This window comes from Daphnia magna, linkage group LG5 (genome assembly GCF_020631705.1).
Source record: "Daphnia magna isolate NIES linkage group LG5, ASM2063170v1.1, whole genome shotgun sequence".
Taxonomy (NCBI): domain Eukaryota; kingdom Metazoa; phylum Arthropoda; class Branchiopoda; order Diplostraca; family Daphniidae; genus Daphnia; species Daphnia magna.
The window spans coordinates 4,379,955-4,402,263 of record NC_059186.1 but is presented as its reverse complement, the minus strand read 5'-3'; the positions used below and the strand labels follow the sequence as shown (position 1 = coordinate 4,402,263).

At 40.3% G+C, this 22,309-nt stretch overlaps 31 non-coding genes and 3 pseudogenes across 31 annotated transcripts; 2 read left to right on the top strand and 32 right to left on the bottom strand.

Annotated features, from left to right (window-relative positions):
- The first annotated feature begins 486 nt into the window (after window positions 1-486).
- On the top strand, window positions 487-670 carry LOC123472770. Its single transcript, XR_006647250.1, has one exon. It is a non-coding gene; the product is annotated as a U2 spliceosomal RNA (small nuclear RNA).
- Window positions 671-1,263: 593 nt separating this feature from the next.
- On the top strand, window positions 1,264-1,400 carry LOC123472734 (annotated as a pseudogene).
- A 433-nt stretch (window positions 1,401-1,833) lies between these two features.
- LOC123472922 lies at window positions 1,834-1,983 on the bottom strand (annotated as a pseudogene).
- A 390-nt stretch (window positions 1,984-2,373) lies between these two features.
- Trnah-gug lies at window positions 2,374-2,462 on the bottom strand. Its single transcript is given in 2 exon segments — window positions 2,374-2,408; window positions 2,426-2,462. It is a non-coding gene; the product is annotated as a tRNA-His (tRNA).
- Window positions 2,463-2,568: 106 nt separating this feature from the next.
- On the bottom strand, window positions 2,569-2,683 carry LOC123472678 (annotated as a pseudogene).
- A 274-nt stretch (window positions 2,684-2,957) lies between these two features.
- On the bottom strand, window positions 2,958-3,121 carry LOC123472703. The gene has a single exon (XR_006647184.1). It is a non-coding gene; the product is annotated as a U1 spliceosomal RNA (small nuclear RNA).
- Window positions 3,122-3,747: 626 nt separating this feature from the next.
- LOC123472765 lies at window positions 3,748-3,937 on the bottom strand. The gene has a single exon (XR_006647245.1). It is a non-coding gene; the product is annotated as a U2 spliceosomal RNA (small nuclear RNA).
- Window positions 3,938-4,580: 643 nt separating this feature from the next.
- Window positions 4,581-4,802, bottom strand: LOC123472815. The gene has a single exon (XR_006647279.1). It is a non-coding gene; the product is annotated as a small nucleolar RNA U3 (small nucleolar RNA).
- Window positions 4,803-6,023: 1,221 nt separating this feature from the next.
- Window positions 6,024-6,145, bottom strand: LOC123472968. The gene has a single exon (XR_006647428.1). It is a non-coding gene; the product is annotated as a U5 spliceosomal RNA (small nuclear RNA).
- Window positions 6,146-6,640: 495 nt separating this feature from the next.
- On the bottom strand, window positions 6,641-6,781 carry LOC123472918. Its single transcript, XR_006647381.1, has one exon. It is a non-coding gene; the product is annotated as a U4 spliceosomal RNA (small nuclear RNA).
- A 391-nt stretch (window positions 6,782-7,172) lies between these two features.
- On the bottom strand, window positions 7,173-7,261 carry Trnah-gug. The gene is given in 2 exon segments: window positions 7,173-7,207; window positions 7,225-7,261. It is a non-coding gene; the product is annotated as a tRNA-His (tRNA).
- A 106-nt stretch (window positions 7,262-7,367) lies between these two features.
- LOC123472986 lies at window positions 7,368-7,486 on the bottom strand. The gene has a single exon (XR_006647450.1). It is a non-coding gene; the product is annotated as a 5S ribosomal RNA (ribosomal RNA).
- A 274-nt stretch (window positions 7,487-7,760) lies between these two features.
- On the bottom strand, window positions 7,761-7,924 carry LOC123472702. Its single transcript, XR_006647183.1, has one exon. It is a non-coding gene; the product is annotated as a U1 spliceosomal RNA (small nuclear RNA).
- Window positions 7,925-8,548: 624 nt separating this feature from the next.
- LOC123472767 lies at window positions 8,549-8,738 on the bottom strand. The gene has a single exon (XR_006647247.1). It is a non-coding gene; the product is annotated as a U2 spliceosomal RNA (small nuclear RNA).
- Window positions 8,739-9,379: 641 nt separating this feature from the next.
- Window positions 9,380-9,602, bottom strand: LOC123472838. The gene has a single exon (XR_006647302.1). It is a non-coding gene; the product is annotated as a small nucleolar RNA U3 (small nucleolar RNA).
- A 1,224-nt stretch (window positions 9,603-10,826) lies between these two features.
- LOC123472966 lies at window positions 10,827-10,948 on the bottom strand. The gene has a single exon (XR_006647427.1). It is a non-coding gene; the product is annotated as a U5 spliceosomal RNA (small nuclear RNA).
- A 489-nt stretch (window positions 10,949-11,437) lies between these two features.
- On the bottom strand, window positions 11,438-11,578 carry LOC123472917. Its single transcript, XR_006647380.1, has one exon. It is a non-coding gene; the product is annotated as a U4 spliceosomal RNA (small nuclear RNA).
- A 390-nt stretch (window positions 11,579-11,968) lies between these two features.
- Window positions 11,969-12,057, bottom strand: Trnah-gug. Its single transcript is given in 2 exon segments — window positions 11,969-12,003; window positions 12,021-12,057. It is a non-coding gene; the product is annotated as a tRNA-His (tRNA).
- Window positions 12,058-12,163: 106 nt separating this feature from the next.
- Window positions 12,164-12,282, bottom strand: LOC123472983. The gene has a single exon (XR_006647446.1). It is a non-coding gene; the product is annotated as a 5S ribosomal RNA (ribosomal RNA).
- A 274-nt stretch (window positions 12,283-12,556) lies between these two features.
- LOC123472701 lies at window positions 12,557-12,720 on the bottom strand. Its single transcript, XR_006647182.1, has one exon. It is a non-coding gene; the product is annotated as a U1 spliceosomal RNA (small nuclear RNA).
- Window positions 12,721-13,345: 625 nt separating this feature from the next.
- Window positions 13,346-13,534, bottom strand: LOC123472768. The gene has a single exon (XR_006647248.1). It is a non-coding gene; the product is annotated as a U2 spliceosomal RNA (small nuclear RNA).
- Window positions 13,535-14,175: 641 nt separating this feature from the next.
- LOC123472837 lies at window positions 14,176-14,398 on the bottom strand. The gene has a single exon (XR_006647301.1). It is a non-coding gene; the product is annotated as a small nucleolar RNA U3 (small nucleolar RNA).
- Window positions 14,399-15,611: 1,213 nt separating this feature from the next.
- Window positions 15,612-15,733, bottom strand: LOC123472965. Its single transcript, XR_006647426.1, has one exon. It is a non-coding gene; the product is annotated as a U5 spliceosomal RNA (small nuclear RNA).
- Window positions 15,734-16,224: 491 nt separating this feature from the next.
- LOC123472916 lies at window positions 16,225-16,365 on the bottom strand. The gene has a single exon (XR_006647379.1). It is a non-coding gene; the product is annotated as a U4 spliceosomal RNA (small nuclear RNA).
- A 391-nt stretch (window positions 16,366-16,756) lies between these two features.
- Trnah-gug lies at window positions 16,757-16,845 on the bottom strand. Its single transcript is given in 2 exon segments — window positions 16,757-16,791; window positions 16,809-16,845. It is a non-coding gene; the product is annotated as a tRNA-His (tRNA).
- A 106-nt stretch (window positions 16,846-16,951) lies between these two features.
- Window positions 16,952-17,070, bottom strand: LOC123472975. Its single transcript, XR_006647436.1, has one exon. It is a non-coding gene; the product is annotated as a 5S ribosomal RNA (ribosomal RNA).
- A 274-nt stretch (window positions 17,071-17,344) lies between these two features.
- On the bottom strand, window positions 17,345-17,508 carry LOC123472700. Its single transcript, XR_006647181.1, has one exon. It is a non-coding gene; the product is annotated as a U1 spliceosomal RNA (small nuclear RNA).
- A 627-nt stretch (window positions 17,509-18,135) lies between these two features.
- LOC123472757 lies at window positions 18,136-18,326 on the bottom strand. The gene has a single exon (XR_006647237.1). It is a non-coding gene; the product is annotated as a U2 spliceosomal RNA (small nuclear RNA).
- Window positions 18,327-18,968: 642 nt separating this feature from the next.
- LOC123472836 lies at window positions 18,969-19,191 on the bottom strand. Its single transcript, XR_006647300.1, has one exon. It is a non-coding gene; the product is annotated as a small nucleolar RNA U3 (small nucleolar RNA).
- Window positions 19,192-20,405: 1,214 nt separating this feature from the next.
- Window positions 20,406-20,527, bottom strand: LOC123472964. Its single transcript, XR_006647425.1, has one exon. It is a non-coding gene; the product is annotated as a U5 spliceosomal RNA (small nuclear RNA).
- Window positions 20,528-21,018: 491 nt separating this feature from the next.
- On the bottom strand, window positions 21,019-21,159 carry LOC123472915. The gene has a single exon (XR_006647378.1). It is a non-coding gene; the product is annotated as a U4 spliceosomal RNA (small nuclear RNA).
- A 391-nt stretch (window positions 21,160-21,550) lies between these two features.
- Window positions 21,551-21,639, bottom strand: Trnah-gug. The gene is given in 2 exon segments: window positions 21,551-21,585; window positions 21,603-21,639. It is a non-coding gene; the product is annotated as a tRNA-His (tRNA).
- A 106-nt stretch (window positions 21,640-21,745) lies between these two features.
- On the bottom strand, window positions 21,746-21,864 carry LOC123472963. Its single transcript, XR_006647424.1, has one exon. It is a non-coding gene; the product is annotated as a 5S ribosomal RNA (ribosomal RNA).
- A 274-nt stretch (window positions 21,865-22,138) lies between these two features.
- LOC123472699 lies at window positions 22,139-22,302 on the bottom strand. Its single transcript, XR_006647180.1, has one exon. It is a non-coding gene; the product is annotated as a U1 spliceosomal RNA (small nuclear RNA).
- Window positions 22,303-22,309: the final 7 nt, after the last annotated feature.

The window sequence follows — 22,309 nt, the reverse complement described above, 5'->3', positions numbered from 1 at the left end:
ATCGAATCCTGTGCCCTTTAATAAGAATTTCGCACATTGGCAGGCGTAGTATTTCAAACATGTGACGTTCACTAATGTCTTCACGTAACATTTCTTCCGTTGTTCGTTGTTGTTCTGCGTAACATTAACTTGGTTGCTGCAAAACAGCTGCGTTACGTATTCCAAGGATTCTATCCAGCATGTTTTTCGATGCGTGCAGAGTGTGCAGAGTTTGCTACTAGGTGGAGTTGATTGACTCAAACGGATAGACTGCAATCACCAGCTTCACATATAATATAATATTGGAACCGTTTAGCCTAATAACCTATTTGTAGTCAAAGAGAAGATAAAATTAATGAGTTGATTGGCCTTCAACAGTGCCAGGCAGGTTCTAGCAACAGCCTGGTTTCCGGCGACTTTCTTCTTGCGATAGTGGTTTGCTCTTTTGTTCATCAGCCATATTTTCGAGATCCGTATGGCATATAACACCCAGTAACTTGAGTTTCAGTTACTTCTCGGCCTTTTGGCTAAGATCAAAGTGTAGTATCTGTCTTATCAGCTTAATATCTGATACGGGTTCAAATGAACCCCAGAATATTAAACTGATTTTTGGAATTCGGTGGGATGTCAATGCTTGCATTGATCCTGCCACGGGCCGTATTGCAGTACCTCCCGGCTCGGCTCACCCTTCAAAAGGGATGTTTTACTGAATTAAATAAATTTATAAGTGTCTCGCATCATTATGAGGTGGAAAAACTGACATAAACACGATATCTACATATTTTCTATCCTCAACATATCACTATTCCATCGAAAGTCATATGGCTGCTGGAGATGTATCTTCGACAGCTTTTCACTAAGTATGGAACATGGTTAAATACTTGCAGCAGTTATGTCCCTCAAAGGGAACGAGTTTTATTTAGAGCTATCCATTCAAATTGGTTCTAGTTTAATTGATTGTTCGGCAATCTGACATGCAGACATGTCTCTCATGAATATTGTTGTTTAGATCTGAGCAGTATAGACGAAAAAACAGTGCCGACGTCTTCCCATTTGGGAGGAAGAAGTTTTCCCAAATGAGAGCATTTTTCTTCTAACCCAGAAATGGCTGTAAGCTTTCGATTTTCTAAATAAGAAGCTTTATAGATCAACTATGCTCAATCCCATCTTCAGTTTTATGCGTAATTGCGATAGTTCTTTGTTGAGCTCTATGATTTAGTGTACTTCGTCGTTATTGTTTGTCTACCAAAAACTATGAGTAATCGCCATATTGATACAAAAATCATACTTACCTGGCTCAGAGGCAACCATGATCAACAAGGTGGTTCCTCCAAGGTGACTTGCCATTGCACTAAGGATGGGCTGACACTTCCAAATGTGATTAACTCGGGAGTACAATTTGGTAGTGGGGACCGTCCCTCTCGAGCAGCAGAATCTATAATACTAACTGAACCAGACTTGACGAATACTTTTCACTTGGTAAACAGCACCGTGTGATCAAAACCATTTCATTAAAGGCGTTATTCTTCACTTAAATATGCAAATATTAAACGAAACGCAAAGATTGCACAAGCTCCGATAAGAAAGTCACTTATGATGCTTAAACGTAAAAATGGCGGATACTTGTGCTGATCAACAACGATTCAGACATAACGTTTAAATTTTACATTCAATATCAAATATCACCAAGAACCACGCAAACTGTTATTTATTTTCAAAATATAGATCCATGTGTGAACAAACACGATCTATAGACAGAAATTCAGGTTGTTATTTCATTGATTAACACAATCGCTTACTAAAAGTTAATCAAGCAGACAACAGTAAACAATAACTGAACACAGTGTTAACGATTCTTTAAAAAGAACTCGCTGCTAGAATGTCAAAAATTGCCACAACAAAGAATGTTTCACTCATGGGCGGGGTATTGGTTAAAGTTTTCAACTAGCAATAATCACACCTCGGGAGACCCTCATTGGTTATGATATGCCACTGCGCAAAGCTAAATTTCACATGAGAGAGCCCTACTACTTGAACCTTTTTCTTGTCGATTCCGCACGGACGTTGACACCAACAACATCAGGCAAGGTACTGCTTCTCGATTAAACTAATCATTTTGCTGCTTTCAGTTTTACACTCACATACCTATAAAGAATATAGTTCATTTTACGAATATTTCACATGTTGCCATACAACACCGTTGAGTAGTAAAATCCATGCAAATTACAATGCTTTTCGCCAGCTCAAGTGAACGCACAGGAATTGTTTCAGTTTACAGGTCAAATTTGCTGAACCCATTCCCGTTTACTTAACCATAAAATCAGTAAAACCTACAACAACTGAACGAAAATTACTCAGTTGCTATCTCATTGTGCTTTTCCACTAGCTTTGAAATGCCGTGACCAGGATTCGAACCTGGGTTACTACGGTTTTACGCTATCAGACCCCACAACGTAGGGTCCTAACCACTAGACGATCACGGCCAAATTACAACGTTTCCACACACGTAAACGTTTCCACACAATCACATTAAGGATCATAAATATATTGTGTTGGTCATGTTAAAATCTGAATAAATTGAAAAAGAAATGCCAACAGCATCCCGTATTCCCAAGCGGTCACCCATCCAAGTACTAACGGGACCCGACGTAGCTTAACTTCCGGGAGCTGACGAGACTGAGTTCTACGTGGTATGGCCGTTGACAGTATTGAATGTAAAATTTACAACGCATATGTCTGAATCGTTGTTGGCGTACATCAATTATCACAAAGTATCCGCCATTTTTACGTTTAAGCATCATAAGTGACTTTCTTATCGGGCTTGACAAATGCAATCTTTGCGTTTCGTTTAATAGTTTGCATATTTAAGTGAAGAATAACGCCTTTAATGCAATGGTTTTGATCACACGGTGACTGATTTACCAAGTGAAAAGTATTCGTCCAAGTCTGGTTCAGTTAGTATTATAGATTCTGCTGCTCAGGGGACGGCGCGAACGCAGTCCCCCACTACCAAAAATTGTACTCCCGAGTTAATCACATTTGGATTAATCGCAAGGGTCAGCCCATCCTTAGTGCAATGGAAAGGCCTCACCCTGGAGGAACCACCTTGGTGATCATGGTTGCCTCTGAGCCAGGTAAGTATGATTTTTGTCAATACTTGGCGATTACTCATAGTTTTTTGGTAGACAAACAATAACGACGAAGTACACTAAATCATAGAGCTCAACAAAGAACTATCGCACATGGAATTACGCATAAAACTGAAAGATGGGATTGAGCATAGTTGATCCTATAAAGCTCTTATTTAGAAAATCGAAAACTTACAGCCATTTCTGGGTTAGAAGAAAATGCTCTCATTTGGGAAAACTTCTTCCTCCCAAATGGAGACGTCGAATTGCACTGTTTTTTCGTCTATACTGCTCAACTGATCTAAACAACAATATTCATGAGAGACATGTCTGCATGTCAGATTGCCGAACAATCAATTAAACTAGAACCAATTTGAATGGATAGCTCTAAATAAAACTCGTTCCCTTTGAGGGACATAACTTGTTGGGCTGCAATTATTTAACCATGTTCCATACTTAGTGAAAGCTGTCGAAAGATACATCTCCAGCAGCCATATGACTTTCGATGGAATAGTGATATGTTGAGGATAAGAAAATATGTAGATATCGTATTTATGTCAGTTTTTCCACCTCATAATGATGCGAGATTAATAGAGAAGAGCACTTATAAATTTATTTAATTCAGTAAAACATCCCTTTTAAGGGGTGAGCCGAGCCCGGAGGTACTGCAATACCGGGTCAACCTGTGGCAGGATCAATGCAAGCATTGACATCCCACCGAATTCCAAAATCAGTTTAATATTCTGGGGTTCATTTGAACCCGTATCAGATATTAAGCTGATAAGAACAGATACTACACTTTGATCTTAGCCAAAAGGCCGAGAAGCGATAACTGAAACTCAAGTTACTGGGTGTTATATGCCATACGGATCTCGAAAATATGGCTGATGAACAAAAAGAGCAAACCACTATCGCAAAACGAAGAAAGTCACCAGGAAACCAGGCTGTTGCTAGAACCCTGCCTGGCACTGTTGAAGGCCAATACAACTCATTAGTTTTTATCTTCTCTTTGATACAAATAGGTTATTAGGCTAAACGGTTCCAATATTATATTATATGTGAAGCTGGTGATTGCAGTGCACTATCCGTTTGAGTCAATCAACTCCACCTAGTAGCAAACTCTGCACACTCTGCACACGCATCAGAAAAACATGCTGGATAGAATCCTTGGAATACGTAACGCAGCTGTTTTTGCAGCAACCAAGTTAATGTTACGCAGAGACAACAACGAACAACAGGAAGAAATGTTACGTGAAGACATTAGTGAACGTCACATGTTTGAAATACTACGCCTGCCAATGTGCGAAATTCTTATTAAAGGGCACAGGATTCGATCAATGAAATCTACACATGGAAACGTTAGCTATTTTGATATCGATAACACGAAACGCTAAAGAAGCGAGGCAATTGGATTTAACGTTTTACGGATATCAGAGGAATCAGTAAGTTCATTTTTCTATGCTTTGCTAAATTACCGCTCTGAAAACGCCGGTTTCCTTCCAGTGTGCCACAAGGGAACACCGAAACGGTCCTCAATGGCTACGAGCAGATACCACGCAAGTGGCTACGATCGCAACCTGTTTCACTCTCAGAAGCCAGCGTCATTACTCGTCATCGCGGGTTGATTGGAGAAATGTTTCTGGTGGGAAACAAGTCAAGATATACTACAGAAATGATCCTGTGAAGTATGATCTTAAAGATGAAATAAATTTGCAAGAGAATAAATCGATTATGCAAAATGAAACAGCATTAATGATTCTATTCGTAAAATTACGTGGTTTTTATCGTTAACGAGTTCGTCCTAGAAGTGAATTATGTGGAAAAGCGCTACACAACGACACGGCGCGTTGTGTTCATTCAATACAAACAGCTGAAATGGCGAAACAACGACGGTATTTAGAGCACGGCGGAAATTAAAAGCAGTTTGTTGAGGGTCACTCGCCAATTTCTTATATCGCGCTTCATCCAAGAAATACAATCGATCGTCAGACATTAATACTTCAGCTGGATGTGTGGCACGCATCTGTAATCCTGCTTCTGGGAGGCTTGATAGTGTGGATGACTTGAGACGAGGATTCCTACTTCGTGACCGTGCATGTTGATCAGGCGTCCGCACTAAGTTGGGCATCAACATGGACCCATTGAAGGAATTTAATGGGTGCAGGTTAGCTAAGGAGGAGCAAAACGGGCCAGGAAGGAAACTAAGCAGCCAAAAGTTCCCGTGTCGAGCAGTAGTAGGATCGCGCCCGTGAATGTACGACATGAATTAGCCTCGACAAAACAGTCAAACCTCTTTCTTTTTATTTCTATTAAGGAAAGAATGGGTTTCAATGGGTTGGTTTCTGCTTCAAAAGTGAAATACTGCCACAACAATAAGCTCCACCCTAAATCTCTAAATCTAAAATATTGCAATTGGGTAAAAGAGTGAAAGCTCAAGTGATTGGCATGATTGCATCTGAATATCAACCCGCTCCGTTAAGCTCAATAACGATTCACTGTTACTGTCACAGCCCAAAGCTAATACTGAATAATAATCTGAATACCTAAACGTTCAATTTCAATTGAAGCTTAGGCCATCGGCGCTTCGCGCCCTCGGCCGCGTTTTCAACTTGTGCGTATGGAACGGTGGTGTTTGCATACAATTTTAATGATTTGGAAAAGCATGAAATGGAGGGACCTGAATACTTATATGTTGAACTGCATCTAAAGTTTGCGGCCATCGGCGCTTCGCGCCCTCGGCCGCGTTTTCAACCAACTTCAACGGATCGCTAAGATGGCGGTGTAATTTACCTTTTGTTGATAAACATGAAATGGAGGAATCTTAATATTCTTTTATTCTCCAATTACATTGGAAATATTCTGCTTTCACTACTTTACTGACTTAATAACGAGAATTTATTTATTTATATTTGAGGTGCCCAGTCTAAGGACCAGGCGTTCGAAAAATAAGTCATATAGACTCATCAGTGCTCCTAACCACGGAAATCTTTAGTAAAAGGCGAAAGATTTATCCGGGTATTGATTAGAAACCAGAGTGATTAACAACTGAAATCAGTTGGTCTTTCTTCATTTCCCAACTTCATACCACTTTGGTAAAGTCACGGCAATAAACAGACATATTCAACCGTAATGCGACGACTATTTTCTGTTAGATTTGAAACAGTCACTAAAAACCTTCATGCTGTATAAAGCTCATGTAAAAATAGTTTCCTCTTTTGATTTTCAACTGAGTTAACTTAAGCTGAGTGAAACATAAACGAAGTCTAAGGCAAACGGGGTGGGTAAGCTGAATTGGGAAAGGTGACGAAACCTATTTATTCTGCAAGTCCTTTAGTTTTTTTTTCTTTGTTGTATAGGGGTGGGGGGGGATCCATCCGCTAAGTTGAACAAACACGATTCTATAGACAGAAATTCAGGTTTCCCAACCTTTGATATATGTGGGATTGATTAACCAATCGCTTACTAAAGGGTAATCAAGCAGACAACAGTAAACAATAACTGAACACAGTGTTAACGTTCTTTAAGAGAATCTGCTCTGCTGGAGCTGTCAAAAATTGCCGACAACAAAGAATGTTTCACTTCATCGTGGCGGGGTATTGGTTAAAGTTTTCAACTAGCAATAATCACACCTCGGGAGACCCTCATTGGTTATGATATTGCCACTGCGCAAAGCTAAATTTCACATGAGAGAGCCCTACTACTTGAACCTTTTTCTTGTCGATTCCGCACGGACGTTGACACCAACAACATCAGGCAAGGTACTGCTTCTCGATTAAACTAATCATTTTGCTGCTTTCAGTTTTACACTCACATACCTATAAAGAATATAGTTCATTTTACGAATATTTCACATGTTGCCATACAACACCGTTGAGTAGTAAAATTCATGCAAATTACAATGCTTTTCGCCAGCTCAAGTGAACGCACAGGAATTGTTTCAGTTTACAGGTCAAATTTGCTGAACCCATTCCCGTTTACTTAACCATAAAATCAGTAAAAACCTACAACAACTGAACGAAAATTACTCAGTTGCTATCTCATTGTGCTTTTCCACTAGCTTTGAAATGCCGTGACCAGGATTCGAACCTGGGTTACTACGGTTTTACGCTATCAGACCCCACAACGTAGGGTCCTAACCACTAGACGATCACGGCCAAATTACAACGTTTCCACACACGTAAACGTTTCCACACAATCACATTAAGGATCATAAATATATTGTGTTGGTCATGTTAAAATCTGAATAAATTGAAAAAGAAATGCCAACAGCATCCCGTATTCCCAAGCGGTCACCCATCCAAGTACTAACGGGACCCGACGTAGCTTAACTTCCGGGAGCTGACGAGACCGGGTGAGTTCTACGTGGTATGGCCGTTGACAGTATTGAATGTAAAATTTACAACGCATATGTCTGAATCGTTGTTGGCGTACATCAATTATCACAAAGTATCCGCCATTTTTACGTTTAAGCATCATAAGTGACTTTCTTATCGGGCTTGACAAATGCAATCTTTGCGTTTCGTTTAATAGTTTGCATATTTAAGTGAAGAATAACGCCTTTAATGCAATGGTTTTGATCACACGGTGACTGATTTACCAAGTGAAAAGTATTCGTCCAAGTCTGGTTCAGTTAGTATTATAGATTCTGCTGCTCAGGGGACGGCGCGAACGCAGTCCCCCACTACCAAAAATTGTACTCCCGAGTTAATCACATTTGGATTAATCGCAAGGGTCAGCCCATCCTTAGTGCAATGGAAAGGCCTCACCCTGGAGGAACCACCTTGGTGATCATGGTTGCCTCTGAGCCAGGTAAGTATGATTTTGTCAATACTTGGCGATTACTCATAGTTTTTTGGTAGACAAACAATAACGACGAAGTACACTAAATCATAGAGCTCAACAAAGAACTATCGCACATGGAATTACGCATAAAACTGAAAGATGGGATTGAGCATAGTTGATCCTATAAAGCTCTTATTTAGAAAATCGAAAACTTACAGCCATTTCTGGGTTAGAAGAAAATGCTCTCATTTGGGAAAACTTCTTCCTCCCAAATGGAGACGTCGAATTGCACTGTTTTTTCGTCTATACTGCTCAACTGATCTAAACAACAATATTCATGAGAGACATGTCTGCATGTCAGATTGCCGAACAATCAATTAAACTAGAACCAATTTGAATGGATAGCTCTAAATAAAACTCGTTCCCTTTGAGGGACATAACTTGTTGGGCTGCAATTATTTAACCATGTTCCATACTTAGTGAAAGCTGTCGAAAGATACATCTCCAGCAGCCATATGACTTTCGATGGAATAGTGATATGTTGAGGATAAGAAAATATGTAGATATCGTATTTATGTCAGTTTTTCCACCTCATAATGATGCGAGATTAATAGAGAAGAGCACTTATAAATTTATTTAATTCAGTAAAACATCCCTTTTAAGGGGTGAGCGAGCCCGGAGGTACTGCAATACCGGGTCAACCTGTGGCAGGATCAATGCAAGCATTGACATCCCACCGAATTCCAAAATCAGTTTAATATTCTGGGGTTCATTTGAACCCGTATCAGATATTAAGCTGATAAGAACAGATACTACACTTTGATCTTAGCCAAAAGGCCGAGAAGCGATAACTGAAACTCAAGTTACTGGGTGTTATATGCCATACGGATCTCGAAAATATGGCTGATGAACAAAAAGAGCAAACCACTATCGCAAAACGAAGAAAGTCACCAGGAAACCAGGCTGTTGCTAGAACCCTGCCTGGCACTGTTGAAGGCCAATACAACTCATTAGTTTTTATCTTCTCTTTGATACAAATAGGTTATTAGGCTAAACGGTTCCAATATTATATTATATGTGAAGCTGGTGATTGCAGTGCACTATCCGTTTGAGTCAATCAACTCCACCTAGTAGCAAACTCTGCACACTCTGCACACGCATCAGAAAACATGCTGGATAGAATCCTTGAATACGTAACGCAGCTGTTTTTGCAGCAACCAAGTTAATGTTACGCAGAGACAACAACGAACAACAGGAAGAAATGTTACGTGAAGACATTAGTGAACGTCACATGTTTGAAATACTACGCCTGCCAATGTGCGAAATTCTTATTAAAGGGCACAGGATTCGATCAATGAAATCTACACATGGAAACGTTAGCTATTTTGATATCGATAACACGAAACGCTAAAGAAGCGAGGCAATTGGATTTAACGTTTTACGGATATCAGAGGAATCAGTAAGTTCATTTTTCTATGCTTTGCTAAATTACCGCTCTGAAAACGCCGGTTTCCTTCCAGTGTGCCACAAGGGAACACCGGAAACGGTCCTCAATGGCTACGAGCAGATACCACGCAAGTGGCTACGATCGCAACCTGTTTCACTCTCAGAAGCCAGCGTCATTACTCGTCATCGCGGGTTGATTGGAGAAATGTTTCTGGTGGGAAACAAGTCAAGATATACTACAGAAATGATCCTGTGAAGTATGATCTTAAAGATGAAATAAATTTGCAAGAGAATAAATCGATTATGCAAAATGAAACAGCATTAATGATTCTATTCGTAAAATTACGTGGTTTTTATCGTTAACGAGTTCGTCCTAGAAGTGAATTATGTGGAAAAGCGCTACACAACGACACGGCGCGTTGTGTTCATTCAATACAAACAGCTGAAATGGCGAAACAACGACGGTATTTAGAGCACGGCGGAAATTAAAAGCAGTTTGTTGAGGGTCACTCGCCAATTTCTTATATCGCGCTTCATCCAAGAAATACAATCGATCGTCAGACATTAATACTTCAGCTGGATGTGTGGCACGCATCTGTAATCCTGCTTCTGGGAGGCTTGATAGTGTGGATGACTTGAGACGAGGATTCCTACTTCGTGACCGTGCATGTTGATCAGGCGTCCGCACTAAGTTGGGCATCAACATGGACCCATTGAAGGAATTTAATGGGTGCAGGTTAGCTAAGGAGGAGCAAAACGGGCCAGGAAGGAAACTAAGCAGCCAAAAGTTCCCGTGTCGAGCAGTAGTAGGATCGCGCCCGTGAATGTACGACATGAATTAGCCTCGACAAAACAGTCAAACCTCTTTCTTTTTATTTCTATTAAGGAAAGAATGGGTTTCAATGGGTTGGTTTCTGCTTCAAAAGTGAAATACTGCCACAACAATAAGCTCCACCCTAAATCTCTAAATCTAAAATATTGCAATTGGGTAAAAGAGTGAAAGCTCAAGTGATTGGCATGATTGCATCTGAATATCAACCCGCTCCGTTAAGCTCAATAACGATTCACTGTTACTGTCACAGCCCAAAGCTAATACTGAATAATAATCTGAATACCTAAACGTTCAATTTCAATTGAAGTTTATGTGGCCATCGGCGCTTCGCGCCCTCGGCCGCGTTTTCAACTTGTGCGTATGGAACGGTGGTGTTTGCATACAATTTTAATGATTTGGAAAAGCATGAAATGGAGGGACCTGAATACTTATATGTTGAACTGCATCTAAAGTTTGCGGCCATCGGCGCTTCGCGCCCTCGGCCGCGTTTTCAACCAACTTCAACGGATCGCTAAGATGGCGGTGTAATTTACCTTTGTTGATAAACATGAAATGGAGGAATCTTAATATTCTTTTTATTCTCCAATTACATTGGAAATATTCTGCTTTCACTACTTTACTGACTTAATAACGAGAATTTATTTATTTATATTTGAGGTGCCCAGTCTAAGGACCAGGCGTTCGAAAAATAAGTCATATAGACTCATCAGTGCTCCTAACCACGGAAATCTTTAGTAAAAGGCGAAAGATTTATCCGGGTATTGATTAGAAACCAGAGTGATTAACAACTGAAATCAGTTGGTCTTTCTTCATTTCCCAACTTCATACCACTTTGGTAAAGTCACGGCAATAAACAGACATATTCAACCGTAATGCGACGACTATTTTCTGTTAGATTTGAAACAGTCACTAAAAACCTTCATGCTGTATAAAGCTCATGTAAAAATAGTTTCCCCTTTGATTTTCAACTGAGTTAACTTAAGCTGAGTGAAACATAAACGAAGTCTAAGGCAAACGGGGTGGGTAAGCTGAATTGGGAAAGGTGACGAAACCTATTTATTCTGCAAGTCCTTTAGTTTTTTTCTTTGTTGTATAGGGGTGGGGGGATCCATCCGCCAAGTTGAACAAACACGATTCTATAGACAGAAATTCAGGTTTCCCAACCTTGATATATGTGGGATTGATTAACCAATCGCTTACTAAAGGGTAATCAAGCAGACAACAGTAAACAATAACTGAACACAGTGTTAACGTTCTTTAAGAGAATCTGCTCTGCTGGAGCTGTCAAAAATTGCCGACAACAAAGAATGTTTCACTTCATCGTGGCGGGGTATTGGTTAAAGTTTTCAACTAGCAATAATCACACCTCGGGAGACCCTCATTGGTTATGATATTGCCACTGCGCAAAGCTAAATTTCACATGAGAGAGCCCTACTACTTGAACCTTTTTCTTGTCGATTCCGCACGGACGTTGACACCAACAACATCAGGCAAGGTACTGCTTCTCGATTAAACTAATCATTTTGCTGCTTTCAGTTTTACACTCACATACCTATAAAGAATATAGTTCATTTTACGAATATTTCACATGTTGCCATACAACACCGTTGAGTAGTAAAATTCATGCAAATTACAATGCTTTTCGCCAGCTCAATGAACGCACAGGAATTGTTTCAGTTTACAGGTCAAATTTGCTGAACCCATTCCCGTTTACTTAACCATAAAATCAGTAAAAACCTACAACAACTGAACGAAAATTACTCAGTTGCTATCTCATTGTGCTTTTCCACTAGCTTTGAAATGCCGTGACCAGGATTCGAACCTGGGTTACTACGGTTTTACGCTATCAGACCCCACAACGTAGGGTCCTAACCACTAGACGATCACGGCCAAATTACAACGTTTCCACACACGTAAACGTTTCCACACAATCACATTAAGGATCATAAATATATTGTGTTGGTCATGTTAAAATCTGAATAAATTGAAAAAGAAATGCCAACAGCATCCCGTATTCCCAAGCGGTCACCCATCCAAGTACTAACGGGACCCGACGTAGCTTAACTTCCGGGAGCTGACGAGACCGGGTGAGTTCTACGTGGTATGGCCGTTGACAGTATTGAATGTAAAATTTACAACGCATATGTCTGAATCGTTGTTGGCGTACATCAATTATCACAAAGTATCCGCCATTTTTACGTTTAAGCATCATAAGTGACTTTCTTATCGGGCTTGACAAATGCAATCTTTGCGTTTCGTTTAATAGTTTGCATATTTAAGTGAAGAATAACGCCTTTAATGCAATGGTTTTGATCACACGGTGACTGATTTACCAAGTGAAAAGTATTCGTCCAAGTCTGGTTCAGTTAGTATTATAGATTCTGTTGCTCAGGGGACGGCGCGAACGCAGTCCCCCACTACCAAAAATTGTACTCCCGAGTTAATCACATTTGGATTAATCGCAAGGGTCAGCCCATCCTTAGTGCAATGGAAAGGCCTCACCCTGGAGGAACCACCTTGGTGATCATGGTTGCCTCTGAGCCAGGTAAGTATGATTTTGTCAATACTTGGCGATTACTCATAGTTTTTTGGCAGACAAACAATAACGACGAAGTACACTAAATCATAGAGCTCAACAAAGAACTATCGCACATGGAATTACGCATAAAACTGAAAGATGGGATTGAGCATAGTTGATCCTATAAAGCTCTTATTTAGAAAATCGAAAACTTACAGCCATTTCTGGGTTAGAAGAAAATGCTCTCATTTGGGAAAACTTCTTCCTCCCAAATGGAGACGTCGAATTGCACTGTTTTTTCGTCTATACTGCTCAACTGATCTAAACAACAATATTCATGAGAGACATGTCTGCATGTCAGATTGCCGAACAATCAATTAAACTAGAACCAATTTGAATGGATAGCTCTAAATAAAACTCGTTCCCTTTGAGGGACATAACTTGTTGGGCTGCAATTATTTAACCATGTTCCATACTTAGTGAAAGCTGTCGAAAGATACATCTCCAGCAGCCATATGACTTTCGATGGAATAGTGATATGTTGAGGATAAGAAAATATGTAGATATCGTATTTATGTCAGTTTTTCCACCTCATAATGATGCGAGATTAATAGAGAAGAGCACTTATAAATTTATTTAATTCAGTAAAACATCCCTTTTAAGGGGTGAGCCGAGCCCGGAGGTACTGCAATACTGGTCAACCTGTGGCAGGATCAATGCAAGCATTGACATCCCACCGAATTCCAAAATCAGTTTAATATTCTGGGGTTCATTTGAACCCGTATCAGATATTAAGCTGATAAGAACAGATACTACACTTTGATCTTAGCCAAAAGGCCGAGAAGCGATAACTGAAACTCAAGTTACTGGGTGTTATATGCCATACGGATCTCGAAAATATGGCTGATGAACAAAAAGAGCAAACCACTATCGCAAAACGAAGAAAGTCACCAGGAAACCAGGCTGTTGCTAGAACCCTGCCTGGCACTGTTGAAGGCCAATACAACTCATTAGTTTTTATCTTCTCTTTGATACAAATAGGTTATTAGGCTAAACGGTTCCAATATTATATTATATGTGAAGCTGGTGATTGCAGTGCACTATCCGTTTGAGTCAATCAACTCCACCTAGTAGCAAACTCTGCACACTCTGCACACGCATCAGAAAACATGCTGGATAGAATCCTTGGAATACGTAACGCAGCTGTTTTTGCAGCAACCAAGTTAATGTTACGCAGAGACAACAACGAACAACAGGAAGAAATGTTACGTGAAGACATTAGTGAACGTCACATGTTTGAAATACTACGCCTGCCAATGTGCGAAATTTTATTAAAGGGCACAGGATTCGATCAATGAAATCTACACATGGAAACGTTAGCTATTTTGATATCGATAACACGAAACGCTAAAGAAGCGAGGCAATTGGATTTAACGTTTTACGGATATCAGAGGAATCAGTAAGTTCATTTTTCTATGCTTTGCTAAATTACCGCTCTGAAAACGCCGGTTTCCTTCCAGTGTGCCACAAGGGAACACCGGAAACGGTCCTCAATGGCTACGAGCAGATACCACGCAAGTGGCTACGATCGCAACCTGTTTCACTCTCAGAAGCCAGCGTCATTACTCGTCATCGCGGGTTGATTGGAGAAATGTTTCTGGTGGGAAACAAGTCAAGATATACTACAGAAATGATCCTGTGAAGTATGATCTTAAAGATGAAATAAATTTGCAAGAGAATAAATCGATTATGCAAAATGAAACAGCATTAATGATTCTATTCGTAAAATTACGTGGTTTTTATCGTTAACGAGTTCGTCCTAGAAGTGAATTATGTGGAAAAGCGCTACACAACGACACGGCGCGTTGTGTTCATTCAATACAAACAGCTGAAATGGCGAAACAACGACGGTATTTAGAGCACGGCGGAAATTAAAAGCAGTTTGTTGAGGGTCACTCGCCAATTTCTTATATCGCGCTTCATCCAAGAAATACAATCGATCGTCAGACATTAATACTTCAGCTGGATGTGTGGCACGCATCTGTAATCCTGCTTCTGGGAGGCTTGATAGTGTGGATGACTTGAGACGAGGATTCCTACTTCGTGACCGTGCATGTTGATCAGGCGTCCGCACTAAGTTGGGCATCAACATGGACCCATTGAAGGAATTTAATGGGTGCAGGTTAGCTAAGGAGGAGCAAAACGGGCCAGGAAGGAAACTAAGCAGCCAAAAGTTCCCGTGTCGAGCAGTAGTAGGATCGCGCCCGTGAATGTACGACATGAATTAGCCTCGACAAAACAGTCAAACCTCTTTCTTTTTATTTCTATTAAGGAAAGAATGGGTTTCAATGGGTTGGTTTCTGCTTCAAAAGTGAAATACTGCCACAACAATAAGCTCCACCCTAAATCTCTAAATCTAAAATATTGCAATTGGGTAAAAGAGTGAAAGCTCAAGTGATTGGCATGATTGCATCTGAATATCAACCCGCTCCGTTAAGCTCAATAACGATTCACTGTTACTGTCACAGCCCAAAGCTAATACTGAATAATAATCTGAATACCTAAACGTTCAATTTCAATTGAGGCCATCGGCGCTTCGCGCCCTCGGCCGCGTTTTCAACTTGTGCGTATGGAACGGTGGTGTTTGCATACAATTTTAATGATTTGGAAAAGCATGAAATGGAGGGACCTGAATACTTATATGTTGAACTGCATCTAAGTTTGCGGCCATCGGCGCTTCGCGCCCTCGGCCGCGTTTTCAACCAACTTCAACGGATCGCTAAGATGGCGGTGTAATTTACCTTTGTTGATAAACATGAAATGGAGGAATCTTAATATTCTTTTATTCTCCAATTACATTGGAAATATTCTGCTTTCACTACTTTACTGACTTAATAACGAGAATTTATTTATTTATATTTGAGGTGCCCAGTCTAAGGACCAGGCGTTCGAAAAATAAGTCATATAGACTCATCAGTGCTCCTAACCACGGAAATCTTTAGTAAAAGGCGAAAGATTTATCCGGGTATTGATTAGAAACCAGAGTGATTAACAACTGAAATCAGTTGGTCTTTCTTCATTTCCCAACTTCATACCACTTTGGTAAAGTCACGGCAATAAACAGACATATTCAACCGTAATGCGACGACTATTTTCTGTTAGATTTGAAACAGTCACTAAAAACCTTCATGCTGTATAAAGCTCATGTAAAAATAGTTTCCTCTTTGATTTTCAACTGAGTTAACTTAAGCTGAGTGAAACATAAACGAAGTCTAAGGCAAACGGGGTGGGTAAGCTGAATTGGGAAAGGTGACGAAACCTATTTATTCTGCAAGTCCTTTAGTTTTTTTTCTTTGTTGTATAGGGGTGGGGGGATCCATCCGCTAAGTTGAACAAACACGATTCTATAGACAGAAATTCAGGTTTCCCAACCTTTGATATATGTGGGATTGATTAACCAATCGCTTACTAAAGGGTAATCAAGCAGACAACAGTAAACAATAACTGAACACAGTGTTAACGTTCTTTAAGAGAATCTGCTCTGCTGGAGCTGTCAAAAATTGCCGACAACAAAGAATGTTTCACTTCATCGTGGCGGGGTATTGGTTAAAGTTTTCAACTAGCAATAATCACACCTCGGGAGACCCTCATTGGTTATGATATTGCCACTGCGCAAAGCTAAATTTCACATGAGAGAGCCCTACTACTTGAACCTTTTTCTTGTCGATTCCGCACGGACGTTGACACCAACAACATCAGGCAAGGTACTGCTTCTCGATTAAACTAATCATTTTGCTGCTTTCAGTTTTACACTCACATACCTATAAAGAATATAGTTCATTTTACGAATATTTCACATGTTGCCATACAACACCGTTGAGTAGTAAAATTCATGCAAATTACAATGCTTTTCGCCAGCTCAAGTGAACGCACAGGAATTGTTTCAGTTTACAGGTCAAATTTGCTGAACCCATTCCCGTTTACTTAACCATAAAATCAGTAAAAACCTACAACAACTGAACGAAAATTACTCAGTTGCTATCTCATTGTGCTTTTCCACTAGCTTTGAAATGCCGTGACCAGGATTCGAACCTGGGTTACTACGGTTTTACGCTATCAGACCCCACAACGTAGGGTCCTAACCACTAGACGATCACGGCCAAATTACAACGTTTCCACACACGTAAACGTTTCCACACAATCACATTAAGGATCATAAATATATTGTGTTGGTCATGTTAAAATCTGAATAAATTGAAAAAGAAATGCCAACAGCATCCCGTATTCCCAAGCGGTCACCCATCCAAGTACTAACGGGACCCGACGTAGCTTAACTTCCGGGAGCTGACGAGACCGGGTGAGTTCTACGTGGTATGGCCGTTGACAGTATTGAATGTAAAATTTACAACGCATATGTCTGAATCGTTGTTGGCGTACATCAATTATCACAAAGTATCCGCCATTTTTACGTTTAAGCATCATAAGTGACTTTCTTATCGGGCTTGACAAATGCAATCTTTGCGTTTCGTTTAATAGTTTGCATATTTAAGTGAAGAATAACGCCTTTAATGCAATGGTTTTGATCACACGGTGACTGATTTACCAAGTGAAAAGTATTCGTCCAAGTCTGGTTCAGTTAGTATTATAGATTCTGTTGCTCAGGGGACGGCGCGAACGCAGTCCCCCACTACCAAAAATTGTACTCCCGAGTTAATCACATTTGGATTAATCGCAAGGGTCAGCCCATCCTTAGTGCAATGGAAAGGCCTCACCCTGGAGGAACCACCTTGGTGATCATGGTTGCCTCTGAGCCAGGTAAGTATGATTTTTGTCAATACTTGGCGATTACTCATAGTTTTTTGGTAGACAAACAATAACGACGAAGTACACTAAATCATAGAGCTCAACAAAGAACTATCGCACATGGAATTACGCATAAAACTGAAAGATGGGATTGAGCATAGTTGATCCTATAAAGCTCTTATTTAGAAAATCGAAAACTTACAGCCATTTCTGGGTTAGAAGAAAAATGCTCTCATTTGGGAAAACTTCTTCCTCCCAAATGGAGACGTCGAATTGCACTGTTTTTTCGTCTATACTGCTCAACTGATCTAAACAACAATATTCATGAGAGACATGTCTGCATGTCAGATTGCCGAACAATCAATTAAACTAGAACCAATTTGAATGGATAGCTCTAAATAAAACTCGTTCCCTTTGAGGGACATAACTTGTTGGGCTGCAATTATTTAACCATGTTCCATACTTAGTGAAAGCTGTCGAAAGATACATCTCCAGCAGCCATATGACTTTCGATGGAATAGTGATATGTTGAGGATAAGAAAATATGTAGATATCGTATTTATGTCAGTTTTTCCACCTCATAATGATGCGAGATTAATAGAGAAGAGCACTTATAAATTTATTTAATTCAGTAAAACATCCCTTTTAAGGGGTGAGCCGAGCCCGGAGGTACTGCAATACCGGGTCAACCTGTGGCAGGATCAATGCAAGCATTGACATCCCACCGAATTCCAAAAATCAGTTTAATATTCTGGGGTTCATTTGAACCCGTATCAGATATTAAGCTGATAAGAACAGATACTACACTTTGATCTTAGCCAAAAGGCCGAGAAGCGATAACTGAAACTCAAGTTACTGGGTGTTATATGCCATACGGATCTCGAAAATATGGCTGATGAACAAAAAGAGCAAACCACTATCGCAAAACGAAGAAAGTCACCAGGAAACCAGGCTGTTGCTAGAACCCTGCCTGGCACTGTTGAAGGCCAATACAACTCATTAGTTTTTATCTTCTCTTTGATACAAATAGGTTATTAGGCTAAACGGTTCCAATATTATATTATATGTGAAGCTGGTGATTGCAGTGCACTATCCGTTTGAGTCAATCAACTCCACCTAGTAGCAAACTCTGCACACTCTGCACACGCATCAGAAAACATGCTGGATAGAATCCTTGGAATACGTAACGCAGCTGTTTTTGCAGCAACCAAGTTAATGTTACGCAGAGACAACAACGAACAACAGGAAGAAATGTTACGTGAAGACATTAGTGAACGTCACATGTTTGAAATACTACGCCTGCCAATGTGCGAAATTCTTATTAAAGGGCACAGGATTCGATCAATGAAATCTACACATGGAAACGTTAGCTATTTTGATATCGATAACACGAAACGCTAAAGAAGCGAGGCAATTGGATTTAACGTTTTACGGATATCAGAGGAATCAGTAAGTTCATTTTTCTATGCTTTGCTAAATTACCGCTCTGAAAACGCCGGTTTCCTTCCAGTGTGCCACAAGGGAACACCGGAAACGGTCCTCAATGGCTACGAGCAGATACCACGCAAGTGGCTACGATCGCAACCTGTTTCACTCTCAGAAGCCAGCGTCATTACTCGTCATCGCGGGTTGATTGGAGAAATGTTTCTGGTGGGAAACAAGTCAAGATATACTACAGAAATGATCCTGTGAAGTATGATCTTAAAGATGAAATAAATTTGCAAGAGAATAAATCGATTATGCAAAATGAAACAGCATTAATGATTCTATTCGTAAAATTACGTGGTTTTTATCGTTAACGAGTTCGTCCTAGAAGTGAATTATGTGGAAAAGCGCTACACAACGACACGGCGCGTTGTGTTCATTCAATACAAACAGCTGAAATGGCGAAACAACGACGGTATTTAGAGCACGGCGGAAATTAAAAGCAGTTTGTTGAGGGTCACTCGCCAATTTCTTATATCGCGCTTCATCCAAGAAATACAATCGATCGTCAGACATTAATACTTCAGCTGGATGTGTGGCACGCATCTGTAATCCTGCTTCTGGGAGGCTTGATAGTGTGGATGACTTGAGACGAGGATTCCTACTTCGTGACCGTGCATGTTGATCAGGCGTCCGCACTAAGTTGGGCATCAACATGGACCCATTGAAGGAATTTAATGGGTGCAGGTTAGCTAAGGAGGAGCAAAACGGGCCAGGAAGGAAACTAAGCAGCCAAAAGTTCCCGTGTCGAGCAGTAGTAGGATCGCGCCCGTGAATGTACGACATGAATTAGCCTCGACAAAACAGTCAAACCTCTTTCTTTTTATTTCTATTAAGGAAAGAATGGGTTTCAATGGGTTGGTTTCTGCTTCAAAAGTGAAATACTGCCACAACAATAAGCTCCACCCTAAATCTCTAAATCTAAAATATTGCAATTGGGTAAAAGAGTGAAAGCTCAAGTGATTGGCATGATTGCATCTGAATATCAACCCGCTCCGTTAAGCTCAATAACGATTCACTGTTACTGTCACAGCCCAAAGCTAATACTGAATAATAATCTGAATACCTAAACGTTCAATTTCAATTGAAGCGATCGGCGCTTCGCGCCCTCGGCCGCGTTTTCAACTTGTGCGTATGGAACGGTGGTGTTTGCATACAATTTTAATGATTTGGAAAAGCATGAAATGGAGGGACCTGAATACTTATATGTTGAACTGCATCTAAGTTTGCGGCCATCGGCGCTTCGCGCCCTCGGCCGCGTTTTCAACCAACTTCAACGGATCGCTAAGATGGCGGTGTAATTTACCTTTTGTTGATAAACATGAAATGGAGGAATCTTAATATTCTTTTATTCTCCAATTACATTGGAAATATTCTGCTTTCACTACTTTACTGACTTAATAACGAGAATTTATTTATTTATATTTGAGGTGCCCAGTCTAAGGACCAGGCGTTCGAAAAATAAGTCATATAGACTCATCAGTGCTCCTAACCACGGAAATCTTTAGTAAAAGGCGAAAGATTTATCCGGGTATTGATTAGAAACCAGAGTGATTAACAACTGAAATCAGTTGGTCTTTCTTCATTTCCCAACTTCATACCACTTTGGTAAAGTCACGGCAATAAACAGACATATTCAACCGTAATGCGACGACTATTTTCTGTTAGATTTGAAACAGTCACTAAAAACCTTCATGCTGTATAAAGCTCATGTAAAAATAGTTTCCTCTTTGATTTTCAACTGAGTTAACTTAAGCTGAGTGAAACATAAACGAAGTCTAAGGCAAACGGGGTGGGTAAGCTGAATTGGGAAAGGTGACGAAACCTATTTATTCTGCAAGTCCTTTAGTTTTTTTTCTTTGTTGTATAGGGGTGGGGGGATCCATCCGCTAAGTTGAACAAACACGATTCTATAGACAGAAATTCAGGTTTCCCAACCTTTGATATATGTGGGATTGATTAACCAATCGCTTACTAAAGGGTAATCAAGCAGACAACAGTAAACAATAACTGAACACAGTGTTAACGTTCTTTAAGAGAATCTGCTCTGCTGGAGCTGTCAAAAATTGCCGACAACAAAGAATGTTTCACTTCATCGTGGCGGGGTATTGGTTAAAGTTTTCAACTAGCAATAATCACACCTCGGGAGACCCTCATTGGTTATGATATTGCCACTGCGCAAAGCTAAATTTCACATGAGAGAGCCCTACTACTTGAACCTTTTTCTTGTCGATTCCGCACGGACGTTGACACCAACAACATCAGGCAAGGTACTGCTTCTCGATTAAACTAATCATTTTGCTGCTTTCAGTTTTACACTCACATACCTATAAAGAATATAGTTCATTTTACGAATATTTCACATGTTGCCATACAACACCGTTGAGTAGTAAAATTCATGCAAATTACAATGCTTTTCGCCAGCTCAAGCGAACGCACAGGAATTGTTTCAGTTTACAGGTCAAATTTGCTGAACCCATTCCCGTTTACTTAACCATAAAATCAGTAAAAACCTACAACAACTGAACGAAAATTACTCAGTTGCTATCTCATTGTGCTTTTCCACTAGCTTTGAAATGCCGTGACCAGGATTCGAACCTGGGTTACTACGGTTTTACGCTATCAGACCCCACAACGTAGGGTCCTAACCACTAGACGATCACGGCCAAATTACAACGTTTCCACACACGTAAACGTTTCCACACAATCACATTAAGGATCATAAATATATTGTGTTGGTCATGTTAAAATCTGAATAAATTGAAAAAGAAATGCCAACAGCATCCCGTATTCCCAAGCGGTCACCCATCCAAGTACTAACGGGACCCGACGTAGCTTAACTTCCGGGAGCTGACGAGACCGGGTGAGTTCTACGTGGTATGGCCGTTGACAGTATTGAATGTAAAATTTACAACGCATATGTCTGAATCGTTGTTGGCGTACATCAATTATCACAAAGTATCCGCCATTTTTACGTTTAAGCATCATAAGTGACTTTCTTATCGGGCTTGACAAATGCAATCTTTGCGTTTCGTTTAATAGTTTGCATATTTAAGTGAAGAATAACGCCTTTAATGCAATGGTTTTGATCACACGGTGACTGATTTACCAAGTGAAAAGTATTCGTCCAAGTCTGGTTCAGTTAGTATTATAGATTCTGCTGCTCAGGGGACGGCGCGAACGCAGTCCCCCACTACCAAAAATTGTACTCCCGAGTTAATCACATTTGGATTAATCGCAAGGGTCAGCCCATCCTTAGTGCAATGGAAAGGCCTCACCCTGGAGGAACCACCTTGGTGATCATGGTTGCCTCTGAGCCAGGTAAGTATGATTTTT